The sequence below is a fragment of the Squalius cephalus genome, assembly GCF_949319135.1.
Source record: "Squalius cephalus genome assembly, chromosome: 15".
In the NCBI taxonomy this organism is placed as follows: domain Eukaryota; kingdom Metazoa; phylum Chordata; class Actinopteri; order Cypriniformes; family Leuciscidae; genus Squalius; species Squalius cephalus.
The window spans coordinates 18,764,737-18,777,757 of NC_137136.1; the positions used below are offsets into that span (position 1 = coordinate 18,764,737).

General features: G+C 37.6%; 1 protein-coding gene across 2 annotated transcripts in view; it reads left to right on the top strand.

Moving 5' to 3' along the window:
- Positions 1-411: 411 nt before the first annotated feature.
- ddr1 (discoidin domain receptor tyrosine kinase 1) overlaps positions 412-13,021 on the top strand; it is a 39,690-nt gene continuing 27,080 nt past the window's right edge. For both annotated transcript variants that reach the window (XM_079895908.1, XM_079895909.1), the window contains exon 1: positions 412-792. The gene's annotated coding sequence lies outside the window, so the exon portion shown is untranslated. The remainder of the gene's footprint in view (positions 793-13,021) is intronic.

Here is a 13,021-nt window from a genome sequence, read left to right on the forward strand (position 1 = left end):
CGATCTTTTAACACTACAAAGGTGTACCTACTTTCTATAGGCGCTGACATCAAACTCTATGGAGAAAAGCCAACATAATGTTTAGTTATTAGAAATTTAGCCAATACAAGAGTTACGGTGGACACCAGAAAGGGTTAACAAGGTAAATCCTGTATTGTTTCCTTACCAACAATATTAAATTTCCTATTCCCCAAATCTCTCCGTTCCTGTAGCACTTTTTTTTTAAAGTCTCTCAGAGGTACGCGTATCATTTACAGCGGCGCTGCCAGGTCACGGGTTCCCTGCTTTACTCGCTCCTGATTGGACAATTACCTCATTAAATATTTAAAGAAGCACCTGACTGAGTGCTGCCATTGGACGCAGCTAGTGTAGTTATGTAAATGAGCACCTGGTCGTGTTTGCAAGCCCTGAGGGGAAGAGAAAGAGGTCTAAAAGCTAAGCGCCTATATTATGAGCGCGCGGAGAGAGAAGCACTGATTGAGAAATAAATAAGGACGTCCGTGTCACTTGCGCTCGTTGGATTTAACAGAACATTCCTACTCACAAACCTTTTCAAACGTGGAACGTAGCCTACAACTTGCTTGCTTTCAGAAACTTTTTGCCAATCGCTTTTTTATTCTGTTTATTCATTGGTACTTTTGTGGCTTTAAGCACAAAGTCATACGACTGTGCCAGACTATATTTACCTACTAGTATAAAAACAACCTGCCAAAGTGAACTACACGGATTAAAAAGAAGAATCAGGCGATTGCCTACATTTGGAGACGATTTCGCGTTCTGTCAGACTTCTAGGTGAGTGATCAGAAAATAGCCTAACGTTACTCCGATAATTGCTTGTAACGTTAAGTGTAGTTTATTTATGGTTTGCAAGTTATCAGATGTTACTTTGACTTTATCGTTTTTAGTTAATGCAGTGTCGATTCTCGGATAGCGATTGTCAGTGTTGTTTCGAACCGCTGTGTGGAAACGCATTTGCCTTGCCATTAAACTCTACGTGAGTTGTTTTAGACTGCTCAAATGTGTTAAGTCGTCGCGCGAGTAAACTTAACTGTCTCTGTCTCTGTCTCGTGCATGGCGGCCAAGAGTCTCGGAGTGTGTACGTGAGGAGTTTGGATGTCTGCCACTGTACAGGGAATGCGCTCGGTCTGCTGCGGATCGAGTCGTGCTGTTTGTTTGTGAAGTTGTTATTCACACCCACTCGACGAATTTAAATGGTGCCCGTTTATGATACCTGGAACCCGGGTTTAATGCCGACATTCAAATACTGTGAAATAGCTTGAAAACTGCCGTGGATGTTGATGGTGGTATATTTACCCACCTGTGGCCCCGGCATTACGCGTCAGCAAGTATTTATGGGCTACCGCAATCTTGCTTTTAACTGTATTTGCAGAGCAGTCTGGAAAACACTCCAAACTGACGAGTCACGGTGTTAAATCAGTAAGATTTAGGCAAAGTTCTTGTCAGACCTACTATGCTGATTTATGTTTGTTTGCTCTTGGTGTTTGAACTTATTTACAGCTTGTAAATACGGTCTACCACATTAACCAGTTTAATCACAAATTGTTTTTTTTTCCAGCTAAGTCAGCACATGTTTACTTATCGGGTGGCAAAATGAAACAAAATCCTTGTCTTTTTGAGATGGACACAATCTTTCAGAGGGACAAATAGAATTAAAAAAGCTCTGTTGATGTGACTTATAATCAGCCATGTAAAAATGCTGACATGAAATTAATAGGTTAGTAGGCTAAATTCGTTTATTTGATAGCTCCGTGTAAATACATCTTTGGTTAGGCTAGACCTTTCAAACTCAAATGCAGGTCTACGTTTGGTCATCATCAATGTTACCAGTGGGGTTAAATAGCATTGGTTTTGTTTTTAAGCTGTCTTTAACAACCACTTGAGAGTAGCGTGTTTGAAAGGGAATGTGGCATCCAGTTGCAACTGTCAGATCTAGCGACTGTCTGCACTATATTGAAAGATCCTCTCACCACAGTCCATGCGATTCAAGCTCAATAAATTCTATAAGTGCCCTACACTGAGTTGCAATGCAGGTATTTGCTATGATGTCCATGTTGAAACACACCGCATGGCATTTTATAAGTATACGTTTCGGCGAATTGGTGGCTAATTCTTATGAATTTTTAGTTTCATGCATACATCTGGTGACGCCTCAGCTAGGTTCGGGGTGAACCCTCATTCTTACCTTTTTCCCCAAAAAATCTTACATTTCCATACAAAGTCATACAAAATCACCACCTTGTAAAAGAGTTTTGTCATGAGGTCAGGTGGGATAGTTGCGACCCTTCTGCACCAGAGGTGACTTCAGACCCGTGTGAGACCTTGTGGACGGATCAGCATCAGGAGAGCGACTTAATACTGTCTGCTAAATCTGTTCTAGATTCATTGTAAACATTAGAAATACACCGCAATGCCTGTCATGCCAGTAAAGCACATTCGAATTGCCTTTTGTATTTTCTGAAGAGGCTAAAGAAAATGCAGAGTATGCATAAAAGAAGAGATGCTAATGAATGCACCAAAAAGCTGGAAATTCACCCATCCCCCTATTTCTTCTTCTATTTCTCCTCTTTGTTTAAAAGGGGTTTTGGGACTTGTGAATAAAGGCACAATGAAAAGTGAAATGAATTGTGCTGTGTCACCAAGGGAGGAGACCAAGTGCCAAGAGGGGTACAAAGGAATGTGTGTGTGTGTGTGTGTACTAGGCAGACACACACTCAGCAAACATCTCTGAGGAAGTTGAAAGCATTGATCTGAGCAATGAAGGTTTTATTATGAGTTTGTTTGTGGAGAAATTACCCAAGAAATCTTTGCTGGGGCATCATACTTGGGAAAATTTGGCTCTATTTAAATACAAAGAAAGAACTAGCCTATAAATCGTTTCCATTGCATTTTTTTCATCATTTCTATATGTGTGTGTTTTTGAGATCACAATGAAATGTTTTTCAACCTTTTTGTCTTCACACTCATATTTCTGTAAACAGCAGGCTAATCTCTGACTAGCGTGTGGTGGGTAAAGATGGAGGGATTGAAGGAGAATTAAAAGGGAGGGAGAGACACTGGTTGCATACAGAGTGGAAATGTGCTCTCGGTTGGAACTAACATCAGATGTCTTCTAGTCTTGTTTCATCTTTTAAATTATCTTTTGACACACCCTATACCTCTCTCTCTCTCTCTCTCTCTTTTCTCTCTTTAGTCCGCATACCTTCGATGCTGTAATTCATCCTCCTGAGTAATGTCTAACTTTATATCACGTTCTGTTCGTCTCCTGTCTTCCGTCACTGTCTCAATGCTGTCCCATCTTGATGTTGAAGTAGCTGTAAATCATTTATTCATCCAGTTACACATCACTGTCTCTATATCTTCAGTCTCTTTTGTCAGCTCTTGTACATTGCTGTGGGTGTTTGTGTGTACATATACATTTATCAAGGCCATAAACGTCAATGTATAAACAATTCATATTTGGAATATCTATAAATGTATTAATTTATCCAGAAATGCATTAAAGATGCATGAATTACAATTCATTTTTACATTTGTTTTTTGCAGACATAAAGTCGGAAATATCAGGGTTACAACTGTCCTAATCTTAACGAAGAAACTCTTAAAGGGTTAGTTCACCCAAAAATCAAAATGATCCCATAATTTACTCACCCTCAAGCCATATAGGTGTATATGACTTTTTTCTTTCAGCCAAACACAATCGGAGTTGAATAAAAAAAGTATCCTGGCTCTTCCAAGCTTTATAATGGGAGTGAATAGAGCTCCAAAAAAGTGCATCTATCCATCATAAAAGTAATCCATACGGCTCCAGTGGGCTAATAAAGGTCTTTTGAAGCGAAACAATGCGTTTTTTTAAAGAAAAATATCCATATTCCGATAATGGTCGAAATAAGTCGAGTTTCGGCATGATTATGTAATGATTATGGCATGAATTCATAATGACAGAAAGATTTTGACTTTTTAATCTCATAATTACTTTTTTGTTTCCCATTTAAAGTCAGAATTTTGATTTAACAGAGCAAGATTTTTTTCATATTTGGTGAAATGGGTTTCCATATTATTATTTCTTAGAAAGAATAAACTTGATAAAATGTATGAATGAATAAGTCATGATATTTGTGAAAAAATGTGTAAATAATATATATAACTTGCTTGTATGAATCCTGATGCCCTTGTATCATTCTGATTGAATCAAATAGACATGATCTCCAGATTTACTCCTACTTACAGATACACTTGTTATTTTTCTCCAGTATTTCAACCTAAAGACTTAAAGGTACATTTTCAAGGATTTTCTGCCTGTTTTATTGATTCATCATGCTCAATATGTTATGTGCTGTTCATCTGTTGAAGCCTGGATCATTGAAGAAATCAATGTTCATAGATCCTTGGCCTGTGTGTATGAATCACTTTTACATAAGGGTTTTACTGCCTTCATTAATGACTTACTTGAAGGGGTAACCACAAAGTGAAACATTACAGCCGGATCTGCACACATCAGCCAGCTTTAAACCAACTTGCTGTCTCAGAACCGCACGGAGAGCAACAAACTAAAGTGTTATTCAGACTGATTCATACAGGAAGAAATTATTCATCTTCCAACACAAAGTGAGGGAACAACTCATTAGCATGTCCTTGATACATCTTGTAGGTGTGTGAACCTAAGAGTAATATGAAAATGTTTAAACAGGTTGGAGATTTTTGATTTAGATAGAGGTTCTGCATAATAACTACAGTAACAAACATACATATGCATTCTCTCAACTGCTGTCAAGCTCATGTATTTCTCTAGCAATTACTCATGGCTTCAAGCAAATATAGACAAGCTTTTGAAAGTTGTTTGTGAAAACATGAACATTCAACATCAAAGCTGCAGCTTCTGTAAAAAAATTTTTTCCTTTGCCTGAATCTCGATTGCCAAACACTAGAGGAAAACCATAACTATAAACCGTGTTTAGTAATCCTCCAGACATCAGGCAGATATTGCACCTACAGCTTTGCTTTGACTTGAGATGTTTTTCTGCATTCGTGATATCTGAATCAAATCATCAGTCCAGATACATCTTGTGCAATCTCTGACGCTATAAGCTCCAGAAGGTTTTATGCGAGCTCTCAGGTTGGTGTGTTTTCAGCATAAATCAGTGCTGTTCACATTGCTGAGATTTGCGTTACGCCTTTCCGTTTGACCTGTTAGCAGCAAAAAAAAACGTAACTTTTGGCTTTTTTTTGGAAAAATGCCATCCTTTCTTTCGTGTTTTTGAATTACCGTATTATTAACCCTCTATTTAAAGACTGTATTCACCTTTCATTCAATTTTTTTCATTTTTCTTCATGGTCCAAAGTCAACGCTCACTTACTCAACAAAAAAGCAGTATCGGACATTTTCTCTTTGTTTTTAGGGGCCGTTTACACGACACTGTTTTCAGTTAAAAACGCTTTTTTAATGCGTTTTGGCCATTCATTGACACGACAATTGTGTTTTGGGCGCCTGAAAACACAAGATTTTGAAAACGATACCGTTAATGTCTCCGTGTAAACATTTGAAAATGAGAATTTGTGAAAATGGCACATGCATATTATTATTTTTATTTTTTTTTACTTTTTTTTTTTTAATTAACATTTTGCAAGTAACAACAATTAACATTCATTCCATTAACAAAAATCCTACTGAAATTTTAAATTAACAATGAGTAGAACAATTGACTTTATACGAGGGACATAGAGTATTGACATTTAAAAAGATAATACATAAGAATATTAAATAAATAGAAAAAAAAAGAAAAGAAAGGCAAAGAAATAAATTTGCATTACTTTCATTTTGACTCAAGGGGGATAGAAAGATCTCATTTAAACATGGCATCTCTGTTCACAGGTGGCTTTATAATCTTATTTAATATCTGGGGTTTTAATTGCTTTTGTGTTTCTTTTAAATTTACATAGGGAATCAGCAAGACTTTTTTAATTCAGAGCAAAAGACAATAAAATTTGGTTTCGAAGCTGTAAATTTAGATTTGTGGATATGACCTTTTCCAAGCAAGCAAAAGAATGAAGAACGTTATGTTCTTTTGGTTATGTTCCAAAAGAACATAACCAGGGTTAGAAAGCAAAAATAATACCATTTCTTCTGTAATATCAAAAAGGATATTAAAGGATGTAAAAATCAAAACTGAAATCTCTGTCCAAAATAATACAAGGGACATCTAAAAAAACAAATGAAGCACAGATTCATTTTCAGATCCACAAAAAGAACATTCTGGTTGAATATCCATAAACTTAGATAAAAATAACTTACAGGGGTAAAAATTGGAGGATACATTTGATTCCATAAAGCCATTGCTTTAGGAGCAATACTGCTCATAGAGATTAATATTTTTCTTATATGAATATTATTGCATTTTTTTATCTAACAAATCAATTCCATCTATCATTAAACAGGGAGTTTCATCCTTCAATGGAGAGTAGTGTATGGATAATTTAATAAGATGTAGAAGCTTAGGTGATATACCTTCAATTATCCTCAAAATCTCTATACGCGTAATATAATTTTTTTTCATAACTAATCAGATTTTTTCAAAATAAAGATTATATTTTTTAACTTTGTTAAATATGGTCCTATTTTTGTACAAAACATATTGATAATTCCATACAATACATTTATGCAGTAAAAAAAATATGCTTAAAAACCAATTTCCATGAATCCAGTGCTTGCTTGTGAAAATTTGCTAACTTGATTGGCAAATTACTACAGATAAAGTCACAACTCAGCAAAAAATGTAAACCACCACAACGGTCGAATAATAAGTTTGGAATGAAAACCAGGGAGCATTTCCTCCAAGTATACATTGTTTGAGCCAGTTGATTGCTATGCACATGTATGTGTTCAGTATAGGCGCATAGTGTTTCTTTACAAAGTGACTTCGCCAACTACTGGCCTGGCATGCTACTTTAACTAGATTCTTTGCTAATAGGCACATGTCATCAGTGTGGATGCACTTCACCACTGACTCTAGAATAGCCAAAATTGTTTGGCTGGTTGCCAAAGAACTTTTGGTTTATCACCTGTGAACAGTTAATTACTGAAACTTTATTTTCCAAGGAATATCTGACCTCACAGATCCCTTTTCCTGATAATAAGGTAGATGAACACAGATGGTTCTGAGAAAACACATTTCTTATTTTATGAGCTCAAAGATGAGGAAACTGAATATGGTGATGTTCTCTGAATAGCAGTGCATGGGAAAATGGATTTGGCTTTCTGTTCAAATGGTCTGGGTGTATTGTGGGAACTGTCAGCTGTGAGTGTTTGATGGGGTGAGGTGAATAATCAGGCAAGTGCAGAAATGTACCTGGCGGGTCAAATGCATATAATGTCTGCTGGCCTGGGTGAGCTTTTCATGTAGATGAGGCTTAAATCGAGGCTTTAATAATTTGGCCAACCCCAGATAATTCCCGTAAGATATTCTTTTCTCGTAAAGTGACTAACCCTTCCTGTCGTTATTCAACCTTCACTGCCTTTGTTTTCTGTCCTGCTTGTTTCACTCTTCCTCTCTCTGCCTCATTTGTTATTTATCTGACTCTTTTCCTGTTCATTTAGTAAGAAATTCTGATTTCCTCTTCCTGTCAGCCGCAAATTCACAAGTTAACAGTCATCTTGGCAGGACTGCCGAAAGAATAGCTCATCCGTGCGACTGAGCCAGGGGACTGACGCACACCTGAGTCATGATTTAGCATACAAATGATGTGTCCAAGTGTAAACACGACCCTTCATTCTTCAAAATACTGCTGCTGTCGGATAGCCAACTTCAGAGCTGGTGTGGTCGGACTCTGTGTCAAAGAATCATTGTGCACTGATCTGATGTTTAACCCTCTGATGCTCTTCGCGTTGCTGTCAATTTAAAAAAAAAAAACATTTTGTTTTATTTCAATTAAATGAATGTAATATATTTTATTTGATAATGTTTTTTATTTAATATTTTGTATTTTTTAGGGGATTTTATTAGCCTGGTCAAAACCAGACCATTCTCAGTAGTAACTGAGTTGTGGTCTGGCAAAGCTTCATTAATAACTCATTTCCAAAGGGGCGTCACCAACGGACGTCGCTCAAATGCCTCTGGGCGCAATTGGATAGACCTAAAACCAATCAGAGCGATCGTCATCGTGTAAAGCCATATGCTGCGTCCCAATTCGCCTAAGTTACACTACGCCATAAAAGTATGTACTCTTTTTGTGAAGAAAAGATATTTACTTTTGAATGTGTAGCAAAAAAGTAGGCAAGCTTTGGGACATACTACTTCGTCATCTTTATCGGACGGATCTGTCGCGTGCATCCTGTCACGTAAACTGCTCTATTAAAATAGTTAAAATCCTCTATTAAATCTAATTTAATTTCCTACCGTTTCGGAGAGAAATGTAGTAGCACGTTCATCTGCCAGTGGGTCTTTCATGGAGACTGTCCTCATGTGTTTCCAATTTGAATATAATAATGCATTTAAAAGTTGGTGCGCTTCACCAACGGACATCGCTCAAATGCCTCTGGGCGCAATTAGATAGACCTAAAACCAATCAGAGCGATCGTCATCGTGTAAAGCCCGCCTCAACGTTTCTGATTGGTGCCGCGATTTGGACGGATTAGAAATCGTCTTGAATGAGCTCTTTGCCAGACTACTTGCAGGGCAAATCTAAATTTGCCGGAAGTTTGTCTGGGTTTTCCCAGGCTAGGATTTTATGGTACTAAATTATATTTATGCTGTAGTTATAATCCATTTATTCACTTTTTGAGCATAGACCTTAAACTGTAAACTTAAACTGTTGTAAATTTTGAATGCTTTTATAGTTTTTTAGAGTTTGAAGTCTTTTTTTAAAGACGGCACTTGACAAATTATTGCTGAAGTGAAAAAACTTTTAAAAAAGTGAACATTACACAATTTTATGTTTATTGTTATGAAAAATGCACAAAAATACTATTTTCAATTTATATATGAAATATATATTTTCAAAAACACATTTTACTCTGAAACTGCAAGAAAATCAAAGCCATTAATCTAAACAAGTTGTGTTCTAAATCTGAGCTTGATATAAAAAAAAGTAAGATTTTGTTTGAGCACAGTACCAGAAGTTTCCAGCAGATGAAATTCATCTCCCATTCATTTCAAATGCAGTCATTTTTGACCGCGAGGAACACAAGTGTGACTATTTTTTTCAGGACCATTTAACCTTTTCGACTCATGTCCGTGATTTGTTTTGTGTTCACATACATAGCAAGTGCCAAAACCTTTACCAAGTTTTGTACCAATAAAAAATTTCGGAAGAACACCAGAGGTTTAAAGGGAAAGTCAAAACAATGGAGCTGAGGACGCTGAGTCTTCTCAGCACGAGCATTACTCATCGATTCTTTCTCATGCCAATGTGAACGCACACATTGTGTTAAGTCATTCTCCACAGATTTGGACAGAGTGGTTGGAAACTTTTCATCTGCCTCACTGACTCAACTCATAACAGCCTCACATATACACGAAGTAGTGAAATATGACCATCTACGCTGTCATTTAAAACTAGTTGAACACTGTTTTACTCTATCAATGTTGTATAACAACACTATGATGTTGTTATGGTGATGAAATAAGAGCAATGTCATATAATATCCTATACACTTTACTAAAAATTTTAATTGGGATTTGTCAGAGACCAAATTAACCAAATTGCCAGAGGCCTAGCAGTTAGTGCTCAAGGCATGTTGAACTGTGGTGTGCATTCAGGAGACCCAGGTCTGAATCCAACTTGGCAAATAACAACATAAAAAAAAAAACAGTTAGAACAATTGACCTTTCGTTAAGTCCCACCCTCCTTGGTACAAGATATTTGGAGTGATTTTGGAAATATATTTCCCCTTCTGACAATCCTAGGTAAAGTCCCGATTATCTTGATGGTTCTACAGATTATTTTATCAGATTTTGCTGTGGTGTGAGGTGTTTTAAGAGTGACTGAATCTGCTCGGAAGAACGGCGGGGACACACCGATCTCGAATCGTAAACGTTGAATATTTTTGATCAGAAATCCTGTTGTGTGGGGGGAACCTCGAGGACAAACGCGTGCACGCTCTGGAGATTATCACATGAAACAAAACAATACCCAATCAGAAAGTGAGCTGACGGAAGACTTACCTCCAGCTCGTGTTGTAACATGTAAAATCCATGTTCACACCGTCTCCATGACTTCATCTAAACATCCCCCGCCCCCCTCCTTACACTATACGCGCCATTTCTTTTTGCCGGTTGTCCACCATGTTTGTTTACTTTAAAATCACATTTGATGCAGGCGATTTTGCAAGATTTCCCGTGTTCACAGTCCGTATTATCTGTGAATTTGTGGTCTCTCACATTTTGAAAGTCTAATCAGATTTTAAAAATCTTTTAGTGTGGCTCCAGCTTTACTGTTGCAACTTAAAGTTTAGACAACATCCCAAAGAAATAAACTGGAGGTTAACACGAACAGCATAAATTCTCAGTAAAATATGATTATAAAGTGGTAAAATTATTCTTGCATGAAATGGAATGAATTTTGACATTGCAAATCCTTTTTATCTGCTTTTAATGTATTTAAAAAAAAAAAAGTAATGAAATACAACCTATCAAAAAACATTTTACCATATTTTGGATTATTCCTATGAAACTGTATTTAAGACTATCCAAACACACAACCTCCATAGCAAAATCTTATTTAAGATAAGATCATTTCCATCCTGTAACTTTGTCCACTTTGACCTAATTTATGAATCTTATGACCACAAATGTCATTAGTGATTATGATATTGAGATCTGCCATGGTGAATCTCACAAAAACTGTTAAGAAATGTCATGTTTTACTACAAAATTGAAAGGAAAATAAATAATACACTTTCCAATATATGTATGTATACACTCACCTAAGGGATTATTAGGAACACCATACTAATACTGTGTTTGACCCCCTTTCGCCTTCAGAACTGCCTTAATTCTACGTGGCATTGATTCAACAAGGTGCTGAAAGCATTCTTTAGAAATGTTGGCCCATATTGATAGGATAGCATCTTGCAGTTGATGGAGATTTGTGGGATGCACATCCAGGGCACGAAGCTCCCGTTCCACCACATCCCAAAGATGCTCTATTGGGTCAAGATCTGGTGACTGTGGGGGCCATTTTAGTACAGTGAACTCATTGTCATGTTCAAGAAACCAATTTGAAATGATTCGAGCTTTGTGACATGGTGCATTATCCTGCTGGAAGTAGCCATCAGAGGATGGGTACATGGTGGTCATAAAGGTATGGACATGGTCAGAAACAATGCTCAGGTAGGCCGTGGCATTTAAACGATCCCCAATTGGCACTAAGGGGCCTAAAGTGTGCCAAGAAAACATCCCCCACACCATTACACCACCACCACCAGCCTGCACAGTGGTAACAAGGCATGATGGATCCATGTTCTCATTCTGTTTACGCCAAATTCTGACTCTACCATCTGAATGTCACAACAGAAATCGAGACTCATCAGACCAGGCAACATTTTTCCAGTCTTCAACTGTCCAATTTTGGTGAGCTCGTGCAAATTGTAGCCTCTTTTTCCTATTTGTGGTGGAGATGAGTGGTACCCTGTGGGGTCTTCTGCTGTTGTAGCCCATCCGCCTCAAGGTTGTGCGTGTTGTGGCTTCACAAATGCTTTGCTGCATACCTCGGTTGTAACGAGTGGTTATTTCAGTCAAAGTTGCTCTTCTATCAGCTTGAATCAGTCGGCCCATTCTCCTCTGACCTCTAGCATCAACAAGGCATTTTCGCCCACAGGACTGCCACATACTGGATGTTTTTCCCTTTTCACACCATTCTTTGTAAACCCTAGAAATGTGCGTGAAAATCCCAGTAACTGAGCAGATTGTGAAATACTCAGACCGGCCCGTCTGGCACCAACAACCATGCCACGCTCAAAATTGCTTAAATCACCTATCTTTCCCATTCTGACATTCAGTTTGGAGTTCAGGAGATTGTCTTGACCAGGACCACACCCCTAAATGCATTGAAGCAACTGCCATGTGATTGGTTGATTAGATAATTGCATTAATGAGAAATTGAACAGGTGTTCCTAATAATCCTTTAGGTGAGTGTGTATATATATATATATATATATATATATATACATATACATACACACACACAAATATGGACAGAGAAAGAAAGAGAGATTTTCTTTAAAAAATAAACTAATTTAGCTGTGAATTTCCTTTTTTTCCCCTGAGATATGAACCAGATATTTCTTTGCGTGGTTCACTTGTTTGGAACTTTTAAAGTGTATTTCACTTTTATTTCAAGCTTGTCCCGGCCCTTGGGGGGGTTAAACAGTGCAGATGGAGTCATGAAGGTGAAAGTTAGCAGTGATGATATGTTGCGTGTATTGATGATGTGACACGTACTGAAATGCTTCAAGGAGTTTGCCCTACGGTTGTGGTTATAGACTTAAAAACACATTTGTGAGATTTGCTTTATCAGCAGGTCTCATACTGACAGTTCTTGATGTGTTAGTGTGTGTGAACTTGCTTCAGGCCAGTCAGTTAAAACTTTGTCACGAAGGGTTTTGTTAAAAGGAGCTGAACTGACGAATTTGCTGTGTGAAACTCCCCAGAGCAGAATCACACCCAGAGTGACCTCAGCTGTGTCAACCTGAGTTATGAGCCTCATTGTTACAGTATAAGGTATAGGGGGTTCTGATTGACTTTTGATATATGCAATGAGTCATTTGAGTGTTTAAGATCTTCATCAACACAGTATATAGGGGCATCATTCCAGAGCGTTTCCTATATGCCTCCCACTGGACCAGACCCGCTGAGGAGGTTGAGCTCATTCACACACTCCAGCAGGGAGACGCGAAGCTAATGCTGCTATATCGAAAATGTTTTTCTTTGCAGAACGTGAAATGAGAGTTATAGGGGAAGTGAAAGATCAGATCAAACTGAACATAAAAACTTGCATTACCTTTGAG